This window comes from Peromyscus californicus, unplaced genomic scaffold, assembly GCF_007827085.1.
Source record: "Peromyscus californicus insignis strain IS unplaced genomic scaffold, ASM782708v3 Scaffold_22__1_contigs__length_63687245, whole genome shotgun sequence".
NCBI classification, from domain to species: domain Eukaryota; kingdom Metazoa; phylum Chordata; class Mammalia; order Rodentia; family Cricetidae; genus Peromyscus; species Peromyscus californicus.
This window is the reverse complement of record NW_026294525.1, coordinates 19,771,279-19,786,730: the sequence shown is the minus strand read 5'-3', so window position 1 is coordinate 19,786,730 and position 15,452 is coordinate 19,771,279. Positions and strand designations below refer to the sequence as shown.

Sequence of the window (15,452 nt, the reverse complement as noted above, 5' to 3'; positions counted from 1 at the left end):
AGAGAGGCAAGGATAGAAAAATCATTCTCCTGGGACGATTTGTCCTAGAGAGCACAGTTGGTTTAGTCCCAGAGTGCTCTGAAGATCTGGGACGTTTTTGATTAAGTAGGTAAAGGTTGATAAAAATTTGCCAATGTTTTCCATTTTGGTTTTCTTCACTTTTTGAACTTTAAAAGAAACAGAGTATCACATAAAAGGTTGGCAGTATGGCTCCAGGCATTTGAGAAATCTTTTATTCCACTACATAGAGATTCAAAAAATAGTCAAATGATTCACGGAAAACTAGTTGGAGGTAAGATGCACAAAATAGAATGCTAAGTTGAGATGCAAGGCTGTATTTTATTCAGCGAAGAGACTTTACAAATGAGACACTGTCGCTGACATATGCACTGAGATTTAAAAGGACTTTGTTTATTTTTACTTTTAATCCACTTGTCATTCCTTAGGATTTAGTGATTTGATTTTTAGTGTGTTGATGAGTAGTGGATCTTTTATTCAAAACATTTTTTTTCAGAGTATTAGTATATACTGAGCCAAGTTGTAGTGATGGTAGAGGCTGAGATACAAGTTCCTGTTTGGGGTCCTGTTACTCCTGTGGAATAGTATTATTGTGGTTGTGTTTTAAATAAACCAAAGGAGTAAAGCACTGAAATGTCAATGCTGTGTTTTTTTTTTAATGCTCTGTGAACCTTAAAGACAGGATTTGATAAAAATATAAACTGCTATTTTTCAGTTGCAAAATCATAGGGGTTCTCTTGTTCTTATATTTGAGAAATTTTCAGTAACTCTGAGAAGCCTGAGTTGGATTCTTTGGGAAGAAATCAAAAGGGTTGAAAAGTGTGGAAATAAGGAGGAAGGCATGTACTCGTGGGGTGGGGGCTGAAAGAGGACAGGAAGTTTGTTTTAAACTCCCTATATTGAAATCTTTTTTCTTGAATTCCATATCTGCAGAGTTCTAAGAAATCTATGAAGTAGGGATAATAATAACCCTAGAGTATTAAACTAGAAAATAGATGTTAAGTGCTCAACACAGCATGAAGTACATGAAAAGATGCGGTAAGACTATAATGAAAATAATAATAATAATTCTACATCTTATTCTCTCTTTGTTGAACCCCACTGCAGTAACACAGGGTAATCGAGTGCTGGGGGCCAGGGTCATCAGGAGAGCTCCTGCTTTTTGCTGCTGTAACCTAGAAAGTGGCTGCATTGTTTTAGAAGTAGTAGGAACAGAGAAGGGAGTTGGTGGTGGGTGGGAAAGAGAGAAGAAATAGTTCAAAAAAGACCCAGGCACCCACCCATGGCTATGCTGTCGAAGCTAACTTTCTTTTACCAAACATGCTGAATCCACCTCCTACCCCAGAGCTAAGGAATATGTTCTGGGTTCTCAATAGACACTTTTCCAAAATAAAAGAGTCTGATTGCGCATCAGTCTCTCAAATGCCGGGGTTGCTTGCACAGCATCAAGAACCCCATGTCTGGCTCCTGCAGGGCCCTGCAGGCATGTATGCACTGAAGAATGGAAACTCTTGGCAGAGAGGAAAGGATTCTTTTAACCTGGCAGGAAATGAAGCATATGGGTGGAGTGAGTGCAAGCCCCACCGACCACCCCTCTGACAGGACTCTTTCAGAAAAACAGCTTCTCAACATGAAGTAGTTATACCTTCTTTAAAAGCAGTCATCTCCCAGCCTTCAGCTCCATCAGCAATTCAACTTCAATCATTGTTACTTTTCTGAGTTATGTAGGGAAGTGGAAAAACCACTTGGTTTAACTGGCAACAGCATTTTACAGACTCCAGCTATCCCTAGTGCTCTTGGAAAATAATGACTATTGAGTATGGTCCAGACAGTTTTTATCCATTCTCCTGGCAGAAGTTGACAGTTCTGACATTTGGTCATTAGTATTTGGTGATCTGTGTATCTCTAGCGTGACTTCACGAGTCAACCCCAACCAAGAGTTTTCTCATTTGGGCTGTCTCTTCGCTCTGGTGATTATTTCTTTCTTGTAGGGAAGCCATGTACAGATCATGAAACTGGAAAGAGAATGACAAGAGAGGAAGAGATACTGAGGGGGTGGGAGCGGGGAGAAAATGGGTCCTGATAACAGCTAGAGGGCTATTTGTGACCAGCAGGAATCTGGAGAGCAGAGTACTGGGACATGGGAGAGAGGGAAGAATGAATAAAAATGTTTATAAAAATTCCACAATGAAACTCATCTATTTTTATGCTATTTTAGATATGTTTATATATAATTCAAAACCTGAACCACTATAGTAGGTAGACAGTTGTATTTTAAGATGCAAAATTAAATATTTCAATACCTGTCCATTTTCTTGGGTCTCTTAGATTAGATCAGTTGGATAACATTTATCTAATTAGTTTAAAATATGATAAAATAAAATCAGTTTTATTGTCAGGAGACTATTTCATTATATGAGATCCATTAGAGTTCAGTTTAATTGCAGAGTAACATGTTGTGTCAAGTGGCTAGAACAGAATCTATTAAGATTTTTTATGCATCCATAAAACTTCATCAAACATCTCCAATTATACATTGTAAAATATCCATGGAAATACTTAACTTTTTTCTGATCTAAGGGCTTACACAATAAATAACAGTTAGCCAACTAACACATGTCTTGTTCCATTCTACGTTCATGGCATGTGCACTTGAATTATAGCTCTCTGGATCTGTTTGTTTTTAACCTTTTCTTAAATAATAGTTCTACAGTTATCTTTAACAGATCGATTTCTATATTTTACTGATTAGTGGAGTACTAGAATATTCTGTAAGAACCCAGGAGGTAACACAAATGCCAGTCATGGCTCAGTCATTAGGATATACATACATTAACAAATTCTTTAGAAAGAATCACAAAATGTCCATATGGGGAAGTATGCATGTTCTTATGTGCATGAACATGTGGAAGCCAAAGGACAATCTTGGGTGTCGTTAGGTACCATCTACCTTCTTTTCTTTCAAACAGTGTCTCTCATTGGCTTGAAACTTGGTGAATAGGCAAGATTAGCTAGCCAGAAAGCACTAGTGATCTGCACGTTTCCACATCCTCTCTACTGGGATCACAGACCTATGCTACCAAGCCTGGCTTTCTTGATTGGATTCTGGGGATTGAATTCAGCTTCTCATGCTTCATGGTGAGAACCTGACTGACTGAGCCATTTCTCCAACTTGGAGAATTATTTATGTTTCATAAACTGACATTTATTGAGTTTCCATTGCCTGCTAAACTGGATACTAGATTCAGTGGCATAAGCCTACACAGGTGAAGGGGAAAAAAAACCTTACTGAGCCTAATTTTATATTTAGGTCAGGGTAATTAGTGTTACAAAAGGGAAAGTAGAAACTTCCATGGAAGAAGATACTCAGGGTGTGAGTTGTTTGCTTCTGGCGTGCTTCTCAGAGGAGCTCAGAGCTAAATTAAGATGCACCTAGGTTAGAACAGGTAGGAGTGAGGAAGAACAGGAGGGAGGAATCTCAAGCAAAGTCCCAAGAGGTAAGAGAACTATGGTTTCTGAGAGAAGCATGCACTCAAGATGAGAGTTCAGGAATATCTACTGATGAGATTGAGAAGGCTAGACCTTAGAAGTCCCAGTCAGCTACATTAATGAATTTAGTCTTCCCCTACGGAAATGTCAAAGCCACTAGAGATTTGGAAATAATGAAACCAGGCAGGAGAAAAGTGCTGTACTTAAAAAAATTTCCTCTATAAAATAGACAGTTGGTTAGAGAAAGGGATCTATACATCAGAGATGGTAATGGTTGTTTTTACTGAATGTGTCAATGTATAATATGTAACTGCTGCCTAGTTAAATGCTTGGAATGGAACAGGAACCTGTTCCTTTCTTTTTATTGTTTCATTTATTCATCATACATTGCTGATTAACTGCTATGTATAATATTCCTTACTATATACAAAGGAGGTGTCATTAGACTGATGTAGCCTAAGCCATCTGGGGTCTAGGGAGAGAGGAAGGATAACAAATTATACACTTATAAAAAAATTGATGTTGGCCTAAGAGTCATGAAAGTGTCCAAAGGATTGTTTAGGTAGAGAATACACAGAAGTTTTTATCTAAGTAGAATTTCTATGGAAATCCTGCTTAAGGAAGTGATACTTTTGAGATATAAATTAGAAAATGAATATTTTTGCATCAACTATAAATATTAGGACTGGTTGGGACCCAGGGCAGTGCTCTGGGTAGGAGATTGTTACTATCAAAACTACAGCAGTGGAAATGATCTGGAAAGAAGTGATGGACTTGAAGCTCTGAAGTTCTCAAGATGAAGGGACTATAGAAGCTCGGTAAGGACACCAAACAATGCGTAGTAGTGCATTCCTGAGGTAGAGATCCCAGAAGCAGATGTATCTGGATCTGTGGGATGACCAATGAGAGGCTCAGTTTGGGGACCTTGAACTTGAAGTCATTTGAGGGTAGCCTAGTGGATACTTCCACAAGGAAAAGGTGTGTGCAAATCTAGAGCCAACTAAAGAGGTCTGGTTCCTTTCCAAATAGGAAAGGAACAAAGAAATAATGATACAGCAGCAGCCATAGAGAGATACAGGTTAAAATTGCTGCATATGGCTCTGGTGGATGCAGATCTGTCTTGACTGGGTGTGGATCTCTCTCTGTCTCTGTCTCTCTGCCTCTCTGTCTGTTCATCTCTCTCTCTCTCTCTCTCTCTCTCTCTCTCTCTCTCTCTCTCTCTCTCTCTCTTAGATGTGTAAATGTGGGTACACATATACTATGGTTTACATGGGGAGGTTAAAGGACAGTGTGTGAGAACTGGTTCTTGCCTTCCACTCTGTTGAAGCAATGTCTCTCTTGTTCTTGCTGTACTGTGTACTCCAGGCTAACTGGCCCTGAGCTCTCCCATTTCTGTCTCTTATCACATTGGAGGGGTGCTGGAAGTGCAGACACTTGCTACCATGTCTGGACTGTTACATGGGTTATGAAGATGGAACTCAGTTCCTTGTGCTTTCAGGGCAACTGAACTCCCCACAGCCTCTGGATTTTGGATTTTAAGCTAGTGGTTAATGGGATCTTAGAGATTCGGAATTTGTCACATTGGTTTTGAAAGGCAAGGGCATGAGGGAGTTGATGACTCTACTTGACAAAGAAAAAAGCTGAGAGATGGAGTCGGAGAAAAATGGGATGGAGAACTGAGTCATCTTGTTGTACTGGAAGGACCAACATTTTGGAAGTCATTGGGAAAGACTGAAGATGGTGACTGAAGGGAATGTCTAAATGTGTGCTTGCTGATGGGACACCTTAAGATCATTGTGAGGCCTAATGATGGTGAGGAAGTTCCTCAAGTTGGGAGCAATGGGGCATCCCCAGACAGCTGAGATGTGATAGGTTGTACCCATGAATTGTGCCAGTGTTTACAAGAAGTCATCCTTAGTCTGTATCCATCACAGAGACTCTAGAAATTCAGGGTGGTTCAGATACTCAGGAAGAGGCAATGGAACCTAGCTAGGCAGAGGACTCCCGGTGGACCATGGTTCACATCCAGGTGTTTGGATCACGGGCTGCACCTTTGGTAGTGCTATTTCGAGGTATTTGCAGAATATTTTAGTATTTCTTGGATTTGACAGAATTAAGTCCATTACTCCACAGCCATGAATCAACCTCAGAAACAAAAATGTGATTATTGTTAGGGTCCACAGATCACCCCACAAAGGACCACCACTCATATATGCAAAAGCAAGAGCGTTTATTTCTCTGGAGAAGAATTCCTGCATGCAGGGCTCAGCCACACAACAATTTGGTGATGACCCGGAGAGAAGCTCTCAGGCTCCTTTTATAAACAAGCAGGAGGGGATTAGGTCATCCTGAGCATAACTGGCCAAGCAAGCAGCAGCCATACTACTGTTTCTGATTGGCTGGGGAGGTAAGTGCTTAATCGTGCCTGGTAAGCATTATCTCCCAGACCTGACTTATCAGAAACCAAAACTGAAACAGAAATTGAGACCTAAACAGAAACTAAAACTCAGGCCTAGTAGAGGCTAGGGCTGGGAGAAGCCCACCATGGTACTTCCATGGCCTCTCAATTACTATCCTCAAAGAACTCCAGAAGTAGAGTGGGAGCAGATAAAAATTATATGATGAATAGTTGACAGATTCATGTTCAAAGTACAGAGGAACTAAGAATATTTATTCCTATTGAGTTTATGTGGAAGAAGACTTCCCATAGGTGAAGTGAGATCTTTGTCTTGAAAAGCAGGTGGGACTTCAACAAGAAATGATGTGAAGTAGGAGGGCTCAGGTGGAACTGGAAGTTCAAAGGCAGAGACTGAGTTTGGGAACACACCATTGGGGTTGCTTATGCTCACACCGAGGGTAGTCTAACTCTGCTCACCTGGAAACACCCCTTAGTAAATTGGGATGTAAGTAGTCTCTCTTAATGATAGTTCCTTATTTGACTTTCCCATGGTCTGATCACCATGCTCGAAAGTTTATTCTGTAATTGTTATTCTTTCGGATGTGTTTTTTTTTTTTCAAACTGCCATTTCTACCTGTGGCTAGTTGCCTGTTTTTCCAGAATATAAGCATAAGATTCCCCTAAATATCAATGTTGAGAGTTTAAATTTGGTTTCAGAAGGGTAAGGAAATGTCTGAGTCATCTTTAATTTGTTGCCTTTTATAAAGCACATCTAATCCAACCATTTATCTCCATTTTTGTCCTCATTTCTCTTTTTATATCTAGCCAATATCTCCTTTTTTGTCTATTATTTTTCACATTGTATTTTCTAATGGATAAATTGAAAACTATCCTCACAAGCTTACATTTAAATAAGCAACAAACACGTGCAAGCAATATTGTAGAACTGTTCTAATTTCGTGTCCTTACTCTTGAAATCTCATTAGAATGTTATTCCTGTAAGTGTTGGCCTTTCTGTAAAGTATGAACAGTATTATGGCTATTTCTTAAACATGTGTTTCACTAACTTCACAAGGAAATCCTCTATTTCCTAATTATTCTAGGGAAAGGACGAGTTTATTCTAACTGTTTTCTAAGTCTGACTCTAATACCCACTGTTGAGAACATTTGTACCCATGACAAATGTACTTATACCATTTAGCTCTATTTTGAGTGTGTGGGGGGCTAGAATTTATCAAACCTAGAGGATGAGAATAAGGAATACAGCGACCACATTAAGAACTTTACGGCTTATATAATTTTTCTCTCATTTTACATTTTCTTTTCAATAAAACATAAAGGCCGGTGTTTAGAAACCTGGAGTGGGATAATTTTGTGACAGAAAAACGTGGTAGGCTGCTGTACTGAGAACAGCATTTCTAAAATGCCACTCCAAACCATCTATTCTACCTTTGTCCTCTTTGTTTGAATGGTAAGTACTTCTGTTGCTATGTCAACAGCTGGATCTGAAGTTCAGTCTTCTCCGGCCTCCAGTGGAGAGAGATGCTTCAGATGACCAGTTCTCTTCAAGAACTTTGCAAGAGCTGGCTAGACAATTTAACGACATAATGGGACCTGGGGTTAATGGGAAGTGTGGCTGGGAAGGTCAGTGCTTAACACAGCTGGGATGTGTTTCTGTAACATTCACGGAAGACTTGTATTCTCCTGAGCTGGCTCACACTCTTCAGGTCTAGTCACCACTGTGGAGAAGATCTCATTGTCAATGCAACTTTCCAACTAAGCAACCTGCTGGAGTTCATTATTTCCAAGCAACGTGAGGGCCAGAGAGCGACTTATTCGCTTGTAAGGCTCTGTATGAAACATCTCAGGTGGAAAAGCCAGGGAAAAGGTACTGCCGACAAAGTCTGTGTTTTCCAGACACAGATCACTTGCCAAGGATGTATTGTTATCTACAAGGTACCTTTTATTGTTCTTGTTGTTATGCATTAAGTCCTCTGCCTCAGCACACATTTAAAAAATGAACCAGACTTAGGTATCCTTCTGAATTCTGTCGTTGGTTGAGAGGACAAGCAGATGGAACTACCTAGAGGTATGGGTTATTATCTTTGAAGAGCATAAATGAACCACAGACCAGAGGCCAAAGGAAGGGAAAAGGGAAGTTATTTTTTATCTATTGTGACACCCAGAATGCTTGCTAGAGTAGGCTAACCTCTTGTGCTCTCGCTGAAACCACTTTAGTGTGGCTGCCATGGAGTCACTTGTCATCCGATTCCTCACGCAGAAAGCAGAGCTTTTTTTTTTTTTTTTTTTTTGGTTTTTCAAGACAAGGTTTCGCTGTGTAGTTTTGACACCTGTCCTGGATCTCACTCTGTAGACCAACTGGCCTTGAACTCACACAGATCTGCCTGCCTCTGCCTCCTGAGTGCTGGGATTACAGGCATGTGCCACTGCCATCCATCTGAAAGTGGAGCTTTTGATTGGTACTTTAACATCATAGGTTGAATAGCATGTCCAGAATATGTGCTTTAAAGATGCTGGTGGCTGAGCTGCTTCTTCTTTGGCTGGTGTTTGAATTAAAAATGTCTTGATGGTCTCTGATCTAAGAGTTAAGATATGTTTAATACATACGATGACAACTTTCAGTACTGAGGTTGACCTCATAAGTCTTCCAAATGAAAGCAAAGAATTAGAATTTGCTCATTGTTGGCCATCTAGTGACAAATTTACACTTATATTTCATTTGTGCTTGAATGGTAAGTTATCTGCCTCCTATTAAGTCTAAAAAAATCCAGTATTCAGATTTCTGTTGTGACACAATACTGCAGAAGCATGTCTAATGTAGCCTTATTACCTGGTCGCATTGTTCTGATTACAGATAAAGACATGAGTCATATTTCTCTGCACAGGTGCAACAAAAACCCTGCTCTACTATATTTTAACCCATTTTCCCAAATAACTAGGTAAGATATGAATTTCAATAAAATATCACTATTAAATTTTTATAACATTTAAAGTAAGAGATTGCTATACCAAGAGAATAATTAATTTATATATATATATATATAATATATTGGGTATAATATATATATATATACCCAATAATGTACCAAGTGATAAGGGCTATGATTATGATGTTTCCTGAGCCATAGTTTGTTTCTTTTTAAAAAGGTGTATTTATTTTGATGTGTATGAGTATTTTGCTTGTATGTATATCTGTGTCCCCACAAATGACAGAAGAGAGCATTGGATCTCCGGAAACCAGAGTTACAGATGGTTGCGAACTGCCAGGTGGGTTCTGGGAACCAAATTTAGTTCTTCTGCAGAGCAACAAGTGCTCTTTACCACTGAGCATCTCTCCAGCCTTTATTTTTTTTAAATATTTTTATTTTGTATTTATTTCTCTCTCTCTCTCTCTCTCTGTATATGTGTGTGTGTGTGTGTGTGTGTGTGTGTGTGTGTGTGTGTGTGAGAGAGAGAGAGAGAGAGAGAGAGAGAGAGAGAGAGAGAGAGAGAGAGAGAGAGAGAGAGAGAGAGATTCATGTGAGTACAGGTGCCCGTTGAAGCATCAGATACCCTTGAACTGGAGTTATAGGCAGTTGTAAGTTACCCAGTGTGGTTCTGGAAATTGAACTCAGGTCCTCTGCAAGAACATCAGGGAATCAACTTCTGAGTCACCTCCTCACTCTCTATTTTTAAGGACCCCATAATCTATTTTAATACAGATATGTTCTTAATGACAACATAAAACAAAAGCATTAATAAATATTTGGCAACATCAAGAATAGAATATCTGTAATGGCTTCCTGAAGAAATTGACTTTGAATGAATGATAGGTTTCGCACAACAGACAAGGTGTTTTGGAATGCAAAATTATTTTTATCCTGTATGTTTTGCAATGCATACCTTATTTATTTTCAATACACCTTGTCAGTTATATAACAGCTGTATGAATCAGGTGGCATTATTGTCTTTACTTTTAAGGTGGAAAAAAGTAATAGCCTATCTGGAAGTTTGAAACCTGTCAAGGTTCCCCATATGGAGTATGGAGAAGCATCCCTTTACAACCTTATTTCTTGCCCATCCAAACTAAACCATTTCTCCCCATGGCTGTGCAGTAAATAGAAAGAAGGGTTATGTGAAACTTGGCATGATTTTTCCAGTCGTGGAGACTGGATTTCAGTGCTGGGGAGATTTCAGTTCATACACTTCTTTCATATTTCTCAGATAGTTAGGATGAAACTCCTAGGTAGTTATGGAAATGAACTCCTTTGGTGTGTGAAAATGTATTTGAAGCAGAAAATTATTTACAAATAAAAAATACTGCCACTAAAGCCTTAGCTATGAAGATGTTCTCTGAAACAAGCCCCATGCCATTGATTCCTGAACACTGAATCTTAAGTTTACTAGGGAAGCTTTATGAAATCATAAATGATGTATATGTCCATGAGGTGGTTGCAAGATTCTGACAGAATCACTTAGAATCAAAAGAACAGACATAAATAAGTTAATTCTTTGATGAATAAAACATGAATAAATCAAAAGGGTGAACCTTAAAAGATCCAGGTCCTGCTTCAATTACATAGGAACGAAGGCACAGCAACAAAAACATCAGCACCCATGGATACATCCCAGTTCCAAATGTAACATCCTGCCATTTCATGTGATGATACATATTCATTCTAGAGTATCACTAGTAAAACTTTACACTTAAATACAAGTTGAACCAAGGAAAGGAGACATACTTTCTATCTTAAGTAAGGTTTGTAATGTATCTTGCTAGAAATATTAGTATAATAAAGACCAATTTATGGTTGCTTCAGAGCTAAATGTGTTCTCTTATTATTTTAGTAGAGAGATTTACAGCCATCTATCCACACTTTGCTTGATTTCTCTCCATTTCTGAAGACCCAAATTATGTTATATCTTAGAACTTATTTTTTTTAACTTCATTCTTCTCTAAATCCCTTGATTACTCAAGCTACGGTTATTTTTAAAAGCTTTAGATTTTCTTGGCACTCATTTTTCATTCAAATTTTGAAATGGTATGATCAAATACATCTGTCTTAAGAAACAGCATTCAAATCAGGATCTGGGTGAAAGGTTTTGAAGTAATTTTTTTTAAGTAGAAGGCATTTTATTAACTAAGTTTCTAACTATGGGCATATTTTAAATGTGTGAGGATAAAGGGATATGTTACCATCTGAGCAGCTGGTGTGAGAAAGCCTTTCTAAGCCCACAAGAAGAGGCTTTGATAAAGTCACCAGGGGGTGGGATCAAGACATTGGAGTCACAGGTAGAACTTAAGCCTAGGATTGTTGTAAGGGAAAGAACAGCTGTGAAAAGTAAAGAATGAGTGAAATACGGGTTAAAATAATTATTCTGGGGGATAGCCTTAAGGCAATTTTCAAACTGTGGGGCACAACTCAGTAGCAGGTCACAAAATCAACTGATGGAAGGTGACTCACATTAAAATTACAAGAATAGGAAATATCAACATATAACCCCAAATGAAGAATATATATATGTGCTTATAGTAGGTAAATGAATTTCTTGTCAAATCTTAGTAAGACAAATAGTGAAAATTATGATCTAAAGTTAAGGAGAATTCTAATTAATGATAGGGAGGTCTTTGGGGGAATAAAAGTAAGCATTTATAATGTCTTTTCATCTTGTTTCATTTCAGTACATTCAAATTTGATTACAAATAGTTCCAATGAAATAAATGTTATTCTTGTTGAGTCATATGTGTGCAAGTGCATGCACCTGTGGGTTTATGCTGGAATGTGTCACTGAAATACTATGAGCAGAGAAAGTTTCGAAAAGGTATAAATGCACAGATGACCATGGAATTAACAGTCTCTGTGTGCATTATGGTTGGGTTCATTTATCTAACATCTGTATTTGAATGTGTTAAATCTTTCCACATGTTGTAGAAACAGAATTGAAAGTAGAGAGTACATTAATTAATTTATTGTAGTGCTTCTGGAATTTGAGGACAGGCAAGATCTCTACCACTGAACCACATCCCTAACCCAATCAGTACATTAAAATAATAGCATCTGCAGGTCATCAACTGATGCAATTCAACTAACTACATTCAGAATAGAAAGCTACAACAGAGTTACTTCATTAAATTATTCAATTTAAATTTAAATTAGCTCACCTGAAATGTGATGCATGATTAGCTAAATGTGTGATATAGGTCCTGTGCTAAAAGGCATCTCAATTCAAAGAGATTTTTCACAATGCTGATTTTTAATGTGCTATTAGAAAGATTATCAAGTTATCTATTTTGATATTTTTTAAATGGAAGCATTAGTCTGGAAAGTCCCTATCTTTGTAAATGAATATGACTTCCTCTATATATATCCCAATATTTTAGAGTGCTGAAGTGGAAAATTATCACTTATTCTAATTTTCAAAATGTAAACTCTATAGATTAAGTTATTTTAGAAGCAACTGAGAAACTTCTAAACATTCCATTCACTGTCGTAATCAAAACACACACTTTCCCTTGCTTTTCCTCTCCCTCTCTTCTATTCTTCTTTCCCTATGTACATATTTTGTTCCCCTTGTGGGCCACAGGTTGAGAATGCTGGTGAAATGATGGATACTGTCCATACGCCCACAAAGTTACAGCAAAGAGAGGGCAAAGTATAAGAGTACATGCTGAATATAACACCAGTAGCACAGACACTGAGAGCGACAATTAATAAATGGGACCTCCTAAAACTGAGAAGCTTTTGTAGAGCAAATGACACGGTCAATAAGACCAAACAGCAGCCTACAGAATGGGAAAAGATCTTCACCAACCCCACATCTGACAGAGGACTGATCTCCAAAATATATAAAGAACTCAAAAAGCTAGACATCAAAATACTGAGCAATCCAATTAAAAAAATGGGCTACAGAGCTTAACAGAGAATTCTCAACAGAAAAATCTCAAATGGCTGAAAGGCATTTAAGGAATTGCTCAACATCCTTAGTCATCAGGGAAATGCAAAGCAAAACAACTCTGAGATACCATCTTACACCTGTCAGAATGGCTAAGATCAAAAACACTGAAGACAGCTTGTGTTGGAGAGGATGTGGAGAAAGTGGAACACTCCTCCACTGTTGGTGGGAATGGAAACTTGTACAGCCACTTTGGAAATCAGTATGGCGGTTTCTCAGAAAATTGGGAATAAGTCTTCCTCAAGACCCAGTTATACCACTCTTGTGTATATACCCAAGGAATGCTCAATCTTACCACAAGGACACATGCTCAACTATGTTCATATCAGCATTATTTGTAATAGCAAGAACCTGGAGACAACCTAGATGCCCCTCAATTGAAGAATGGATAAAGAAAATATGGCACATATACACAATGGAGTACTACTCAGCAGTAAAAAACAATGATATCATGACATTTGCAGGCAAATGGATGGATCTAGAAAATATCATCTTGAGTGAGGTAACCCAGACTCAGAAGGACAAACATAGTATGTACTCACTCATAAGTGGATACTAAATGGGAGGGAAGGGATAGCCAGACTGCAACCCACAACTCCAGAGAGGCTAGCTAACAGGAAAAGACCCTAGGAGGGACACATGGATGATTCTGTGAAGGAGAAGTGGATGAGATCTACATGAGTGAACTGGGTCGGGGGGTGGCAGAGGGCGAGGAGTTGGGGAAGAGAACATAGGGAAATGGGAGGGTCAAGCTGGAACAGGGACAGAGTGGGAGGGCAGGGAGGAAGATACCATGATAGATGAGGACATCATGGGAATAGGAAGAGGCAGGGTGCTGGGGAGGCTCTCAGGAATCCACAAGGTTGACCCCACCTTGGTCTGCTGGCAGTGGTTTAGTGGGTGCCTGGACCGGTCTACTCTGGTGACCAGCCTAGCAAATAACCTAGCTGTCATCATAGAGCCTTTATCCAGTGACAGATGGAGGCAGATACAGAGATCCATGGCCAGGCACCAGACTGAGCTCCAGGAATCCAACTGATGAGAGAGGAGAGATACTGTGGGCGAGGGACATCGAGATCATGATGGGAGGACGTGCAGAGATGACCAGTCACACTAGTGGAAGCCCATGAACTGTGGACTGGTGGCTGTGGAGCCCCCATGGGACTGGACTAGGCCCTCTGGATATGGAAGACTGTTGTTTGGCTCAAACTGTTTGGGGGACACCCAGGCAGGGGGATTGGGATCTGTCCCTGGTGCATGGGCAGGCTTCTGGAATCCGGTGCCTGTGGTGTGACACCTTGCACAGTCTTGGTGCAGTGGGAAGGGGCTTGGACCTTCCTAGGCTCAGTGTGCTGGGCTTTGCTGACTCCCCATGGGAAACCTCGATTTGGGGAATGTGGGGTTGCGGGGTGGCTTGGGAAAGAGGGCTTGGGGATGGGAGGAGGGAGGTGGGGGTGGTTGTGGATAGTATATAGAGTGAGCAGAAAATTTCTTAATAAAGAAAAATGAAAAAAAAGAGTACATGCTGATAATAACCAGTAATTGGAAACAGTCTAATGTCTATCAACTAATGAATGGATAATAAAAATGCATGATTATAAAATGGAATATTATCTAGCTATTACATTAAATGAAATTTGCAGGTAAATGGATGAAGCTAGAAATACTCATCTTGAGTGAAGTAACCCAGACCCTCAGACAAACATTGTATGAAATGTTTTTAAATACATAACACAAAAATTGAAAAAAATAGAAAAACCTAATAATCAAAAAAGAAGTTCATATAGAAGGGACATTTGATACAGTTTTGGGGTATTAAGGAAAAATATCTGAATTAGAAAATATTTTGATGATATCTGGCAGATTGGAGTGGAATGGGGGTAGATGCTGTAGGTAGAATGAATAGCGTGCATACAGGGTTGTGATAAAATGAACATAGATGGTAGAGATGAAGGGCAACTCGAAAGAAATGACTTTATCTCCCTACAAAACAGCTGAAGCCATGGAAGAGCTTGGGTTATACCGTAAAAGCCCTGGGAGAGTTGCCAGTGGCATTCCAACAAGTCTATTTGAGAATGAATGATTTATGGAAACAGCTCTAAATCACTTAGCACTAAGTGATTGTAGACAAACCAGCGATCCACATACCTTTTCTATGGAGGACAAGATTCTGGATATTTGGGTCTCCATTGGCATATGGTCATCGATGCAATCATGAAATTCTTACTGCTGTGTGAACACAACCGTAGATCATATGTAAACAAATCAACAAGATTGTGTTTCCATAAGACTCTATTTATAAACAATGAGATTTGAGTTTAATCTCATTTTCATGTACCATAAAACACCCTTCTTTGTATTTTTTAGAATTTTTATCCATTAAAAAAAATACAATGTCCCACAGATCCTAGTGTGCTGACATTGCTCTAAAGAAGGACATGGAAATATAATCCAGGTAGAAATGGTAATTTATAAAATTTAAATGGGAGAACAACACATACTAGACTCTAGAACAGGATGTGATTATAAGGAAGGCCTTTATTTTCTGCTTATATGGACATCCTAGGAGATTAGTATCTCTTGACCACCTCGT

The 15,452-nt window shown here is 39.0% G+C and overlaps 1 protein-coding gene across 3 annotated transcripts in view; it reads left to right on the top strand.

Moving 5' to 3' along the window:
* Grm1 (glutamate metabotropic receptor 1) overlaps window positions 1-15,452 on the top strand; it is a 370,085-nt gene that overhangs the window by 177,337 nt on the left and 177,296 nt on the right. The gene's annotated exons all lie outside the window — the stretch shown is intronic.